Below are 6,982 nucleotides of genomic sequence, written 5' to 3'. Positions count from 1 at the left end.
CCGTCATACTATAGCCTTGTGTGTATATTTTTTGTCAAACAGTAAACTCTTCCTTTTTTAAGGGGTTGTTCCATGAAGCCGCCTTATCACCAATATAAAAGACAGGGAGATGTGTCAGTGCTGGGTCACCTGCCATCACAAGAATGGGGATTGAGCATACCTTAAATTTCATTGGAGTGCCAGCTGCACGTGTGCTCACTCTATTCAGGTCAATTATCCTGTTAAAGGGGCTCTATCAGCAAAATCATGCTGATAGAGCCCCACATATGCGTGAATAGTCTTTAAAAAGGCTATTCAGGCACCGTAAATCTTGTATTAAACTACCCGACAGTTTTAAAATAATACCCTAAAACAGAATGTGATCTACTTACCCTTCGTGCACTATGGGCTGGCATTCAGGGTGCTCTGTCTTCTTCATCCATGCCTCCTCTTCCTGCGATGTCCTCGGGTCCCGTCTTCCTCTGGCACTCGCAAACTGACATTGCTAAAAAAAAAAATTGTCCTGGGCGCATGCGCAGTAGCATGCAGCTTCTACTACGGCTACTGCGCATGCGCCCAGGCTATATTTTTTTTTTTTTTTTTTTTTTTAGCAATGTCAGTTTGCGAGCGCCGGAGGAAGACAGGACCCGAGGACATCGCAGGAAGAGGAGGCGTGGATGAAGAAGACGGCAGACCCTGAATGCCCGCTCACCGTGCACGATGGGTAAGTTGATCACATTCTTTTTTTTTAGGGTATTTTAAAACTGGGGGGTGGTTTAATATAACATTTACGGTGCCTGTGCATATGTGGGGCTCGATCAGCATGATTTTACTGATAGAGCCTCTTTAAGAATGGTATTGCTGTATTCAACTTTTTTTTATATATATATATATATAATATATAATCTGCAGTCATATGGAGAAGAACTGAATTGCAGCATGCATGTGTGTGGTTGTCTCCATTAAAATTCTGGTTCTGAGGCCTACGTTCACTTGATCTGTGGGGATCCTGAGTGTGTCTCTTTTAGGCCAGGGCCATACATGGCGGAAACGCCGCTGGAAAAATCGCAGTATTTTACAGTCAGGGCAAAGTGGATGGGACTCTAGCTAATTCCCAAGCCCACTTTGCGATAAAAACCACATTGCAGACACTCCAGTTTTGAAAAATCACAGCATGTCAATTATACCTATGGAAATGCCGTCAGTTTCCCCATAGGTATAACTAAAACAAAGTCCTCAGAGGAAACCTCTGCAAACTTTGTCTAAAGCGCTGCAGGAAGAACTGCGATGTGTTTCTGATTCTCGAAACAATTTTTTTTTTTTTTTTTTTTTTTTTTTGCTGTGGGGCTTAGCCTTTTAAAAGGTTTTCCTTCTTTCAAACACATTTAATGGTACTAAATATGTTGCTGATATGGTGATGTGTAACTTTAGTGACAGATATTCCAGAAAGAAAGCTGTAGTAGTCTTCTGTTCATTGATAGAGATTTCCATTTCATACTGAATTAAGGGCACTTTCAAACTGTGACTAATACAGAGTGTTCAGTGCAGCATCTGATCCTACTAGGCAAAGTCCACGTATACTGGGCATAATACAGATCCTCCAGGATTATAAATGTACAGTCATGGCCAAAAGTTTTGAGTGACACAAATATTATATTTTCACATGATCTGCTGCCCTCTGGTTTTTATGTGTGTTTGTCAGATGTTTTTATCACATACAGAAATATAATTGCAATCATATTATGAGTAACAAAAGCTTATATTGACAGAATGAGTTAATGCAGCAAGTCAATATTTTCAGTGTTGACCCTTCTTCTTCAGGACCTCTGCAATTCTCCCTGGCATGCTCTCAATCAACTTCTGGACCAAATCCTGACTGATAGCAGTCCATTCTTGCACAATCAATGCTTGCATTTTGTCAGAATTTGTAGGTTTTTGTTTGTCCATTCGTCTCTTGATGATTGACTACAAGTTCTCAATGGGATTAAGATCTGGGGAGTTTCCAGGCCATGGACCCAAAATCTCTGTTTTGTTCCGAGCCATTTAGTTATCACCTTTGCTTTATGGCAAGGTGCTCTATCATGCTGGAAAAGGCATTGTTGATCGCCAAACTGCTCTTGGACGGTTGGGAGAAGTTGATCTTGGAGGACATTCTGGTACCATTCTTTATTCATGGCTGTGTTTTTAGGCAAGACTGTGAGAGAGCCGATTCCCTTGGCTGAGAAGCAACCCCACACATGAATGGTTTCAGGATTCTTTACAGTTGGCATGAGACAAGACTGGTGGTAGCGCTCACCTCGTCTTCTCCGAATAAGCTGTTTTCTAGATGTCCCAAACATTCGAAAAGGGGATTCATTAGAGAAAATGACTTTACCCCAGTCCTCAGCAGTACACTCCCTGTACCTTTTGCAGAATATCAGTCTGTCCCTGATGTTTTTTCTGGAGAGAAGTGGCTTCTCTGCTGCCCTCCTTGAGACCAGTCCTTGCTCCAAGAGTCTCCGCCTCACAGTGCGTGCAGATGCACTCACACCTGCCTGCTGCCATTCCTGAGCAAGCTCTGCTCTGCTGGTAGCCCGATCCCGCAGCTGAAACACTTTTAAGAGACGGTCCTGGCGCTTGCTGGTCTTTCTTGGGCGCCCTGGAGCCTTTTTGCCAACAATGGAACCTCTCTCCTTGAAGTTCTTGATGATGCGATAGATTGTTGACTAAGGTGCAATCTTTCTAGCTGCGATACTCTTCCCTGTTAGGCCATTTTTGTGCAGTGCAATGATGACTCCACGCGTTTCTTTAGAGATAACCATGGTTAACAGAAGAGAAACAATGATGCCAAGCACCAGCCTCCTTTTAAAGTGTCCAGTGGTGTCATTCTTACTTAATCATGACAGATTGATCCCCAGTCCTGTCCTCATCAACACCCACACCTGTGTTAATGGAGCAATCACTGAAACGATGTTAGCTGGTCCTTTTAAGGCAGGACTGCAATGATGTTGAAATGTGTTTTGGGGGATAAAGTTAATTTTCTAGGCAAATATTGACTTTGCAAGTAATTGCTGTTAAGCTGATCACTCGTTATAACATTCTGGAGTATATGCAAATTGCCATTAGAACAACTGAAGCAGTAGACTTTGTAAAAATGTATATTTGTATCATTCTCAAAACTTTTGGCCATGACTGTATATTGCAGGAAAACCTCTTTACTCTATAGCAGTCCATGCATTACAAGCATACCTCTAATTAGAAATGTTATAGAAGGCTGTTTATGTATTGCCCTACTCTATGCAGTGGTAAAGTCTTGTCTTGAAGATACAGCGGTGTAAGAAATGTTCCATTGCTCAGAGTGCTATAGTGGTTGGTGTGCTCTCTCCATAGACTGATATGTGTGTGTGGGGGGGGGGGGGGGGGAATCCAACTGCCTTGAACAGTCTTGTATTAGACATGTAACTCTCTATCAAAAATTCAGCCTGTGGATTTATTCACATTTTTTTCTGGCCTCTATCTGTATCCCAGAATCAGGGACTGTAGTCTGAAATTTTTGACCCACTTCTGGTTATGGTTTAAAAATAATGCTTCAAAATACTTGTGTGAGGATGATTGGTTTGAACGAATGATCCTACATAAGAGGTTTTCCCATGAACCTTATTGGGATTTATAGACCATTAAGTTAACATTTTTGCAAATTTGAATAAAAATGTAGCAGTGTTTTAAGGATTTCCTGTAATAATCAGTGCGATAGTCTGTTGTCTTAGTCTGTTGCTAATAGATAAAGCAATGAATGCAGGAACTTTCTATGGTCTGTTACTAGTCAGAATCCTGGGTTATCTGCTTATGCATGTAATATCCCACCCCCATTGAGGAAATCATGGCTAACAAATGACTCAGAACTAAGATGGTTAGAGAACAAGCTTTAAAATTCTGCAGTTTGTTTATAGGTAAAAATGTAACTTGTCTGTAAATCCAAATCTGGTTTGTGAGAGAACCCTTTTAATGTACAGCCCGGTCAGAGGTTAGAAAATGGATATTTACTGAGTGTCTGTAAAATGGCGAATAACTGGCCAATAATTTTCAGCTAACTGGCCAAAAATCTCTCACCTGCCACTGCCTATGGTAGTTGGCTGAAATGACTAAACCTTAAAAGTCTATAACTTCTTGCCAGCTTTACTCTCCATGGCATGTTACATTATACAAATGTGTGATCTCTTTTTATCACAGTAGACCAAAACTACAAACCACCCCTGGATGAAAAAGTTTTTTTTTTTTGTTACAAAGAAAGTATATTTTGAGCTATTAACCCTTCCCAGGTGTTTAAACATGTCAGCCACTCGGGAGCCAGGCGGCTGCCATAGATGCCGGGTGTCTACTGTTTTATACAGTAGACTCCCAGCGCTAATGCCTATGGTCTATGTCTGCACTGATCGTGGGCATTAACCCCTTCGGCGCCTCAGTCAAAGCTGACTGAGGCGCCATATTCCCGGGACAAGCTCCAGGGCCGGGTATCCCGTTGTCATGGCCTGTCATTCAATGGATTCTATTGCAGGCTACTCCTATGTAGTCTGCAATAGAAGAGCTGGTTTACTGCAACGTAAAAGGATTTCTATAAATGGGAAAACACATTTTTAACTTAGCATATATTTGCATAGCCTTTAGAAAAGCTATTCCACACATACCTTTTATTTATGAATCCTCCCAGCAATTTTTGAATTAGCCTGCTTTTATTGATATGCTAATGAGCCAGCAAGGTGCACTCGGGGAGTTCAGTGAGCACTGTGTGCTGTATATACACAGGGGGAGGAGGTGAGAGCAGGAAGGCTGATGAGTTGGCAGCGGCAGCCTCCCCTGCTCTCACCTGCCCATTTACACACTGTGCTCAGTGAAGTTTCGGTGCTCCATACTGGCTAATTAGCATATCAATAAAAGCGGGTTATTTAAAAAATGGCAGGGAGATTAACAAACAAAAGGTATGTCTGGAATAGCCTTTCTAAAGGCTATGTAAATATATGCTTAGTTAAATATTAGTTTTCTCAATGAAAGAATCCCTTTAAGCATCAACCCTAGCACCCATAACCAAGCATATTCTACAGACCCTAGACTCTAATTCCTGGACTTTCTGTGAAAAGCGCGTTACCACTACCACCAATGCGTTACCACTGCAGTTTTTTTCTACAGTGCTTTTTTTTTTTGCTGTATCTTGCTACTTCGGGCCTTAGTTTTAATACCGCTCCCTTATATTATGTCCCTGACAAAAATACTGTGCCCCTAATGACCCCTTATATAAATAACCTCACCCCCTTTGTATTCATAATGCCTAATAGTCCTTATATAAATGACTCCCCTCATGTTCCTAATGCCTCCTTATATGAATGACCCCCCCCCCCCCATCGTCCTAAAGCCTTCTAACGAATCCTTCCTTATATTTCCCCCTCCTAACAACCCTTTATACTATTAAATTACTAACAACCGCACTGAAAAAAAGTTATACTCTCCTACCTGCGATCGTTTGGTGAATGGAGTCGCTACCACCTCCTTTTCTCTTCTCTGTTCTATGCGCAGGGTCCGTACATAGGACGTCTGCATCTGGGAGCAGGGAGCCCGATGCTATGACGTCATTATGTCAAGAGCAGACGTGTTCTGTCTGGTCTCGGTGTCTTGTACACCACAGGCCTGTATTGGCTTGCGGTTTTACAAGACAGTTGCATGATGGGTTTTAACTAAATCGGTGTTTGAGCCGATCCTCGCTCCTGCAGCGGGCTAGGTAAGAAAATAGACCTATTTAAAACAAAAACAAAAAAAGCACCCTGTTTAAACCACATGTTGAATGCCATAAAAAAATCCCAGAAATGGTGGTTTTGGATCACCTTGCCTTTAAAGAATTAAATAAAAAGTGAAAATTAAAAAGTAATCTGTATCCCAGAATGGTACCAAAGCTTAGCACAACTGTAAAAAAAAACAAAAAACCCCAAGCCCCAAACTACCTGTCAATGGAAAAGTTATGGCTTTTAGAAGGTGGTGGTGTAAAAGCAGATTTTTAAAGGGATCCTATCTTTCAAACCCTTTTTTTTTTTTTTCTTCCTAACAAACACGTCGGAATAGCCCCGCCGTTTGCTTGAAATTCATTTTTTTTTTCTCGGTATGTTAATGAGTTCTCTCGCAGCACTGGGGGCGGCCCCAATGCTGCCAGAGAACTCTCCAGCGCCGTCTCCATCTTCTTCTGGAACGAGGTCTTCACCGCATCTTCTTCCAGCAGTGTCTTCTAACGTCTAGGCCTAGGGCAAAGCCGACTGTGCATGCCCGCCGGCCACGAGAAAATGACCGCTTCAAATACTGTGAAAGTGGCCATTTTTCTTAAGCAGTCGACTTGCCCGAGGTCTAGCAGTTAGAAGACACCGCCGGAAAAAGATGCGGTGAAGTAACTCCAGCCGGCAACAGCCTATTAAAAAAAAAAAAACGCAGCGGTAGCAGCTGTCGCCGGGCCCCTAATGTCCCGGGCCCTGTAGCAGCTACCTCCGCTGCTTCCCCGGTAGTTACGCCCCTGGCTATGACTGAAAAATATGACTTCTACACTCTTGTCCTATTGCTCTTTTTAACCACCTTCATGACAGTTGTCGTACATGTTTGGGAGATGTCAGCTCTTTAATGGGGTTGTCCCGTCACAAGGATCCTACAGTCCTATGAAAAAGTTTGGGCACCCCTATTAATCTTAATCATTTTTAGTTCTAAATATTTTGGTGTTTATAACAGCCATTTCAGTTTGATATATCTAATAACTGATGGACACAGTAATATTTCAGGATTGAAATGAGGTTTATTGTACTAACAGAAAATGTGCAATATGCATTAAACCAAAATTTGACCAGTGCAAAAGTATGGGCACCTCAACAGAAAAGTGACATTAATATTTAGAAGATCCTCCTTTTGCAAAGATAACAGCCTCTAGTCGCTTCCTGTAGCTTTTAATCAGTTCCTGGATCCTGGATAAAGGTATTTTGGACAAACAATTCAAGTTCAG

This window comes from Leptodactylus fuscus, chromosome 1 (genome assembly GCF_031893055.1).
Source record: "Leptodactylus fuscus isolate aLepFus1 chromosome 1, aLepFus1.hap2, whole genome shotgun sequence".
Taxonomy (NCBI): Eukaryota; Metazoa; Chordata; class Amphibia; order Anura; family Leptodactylidae; genus Leptodactylus; species Leptodactylus fuscus.
This window is presented reverse-complemented; position numbering follows the sequence as displayed.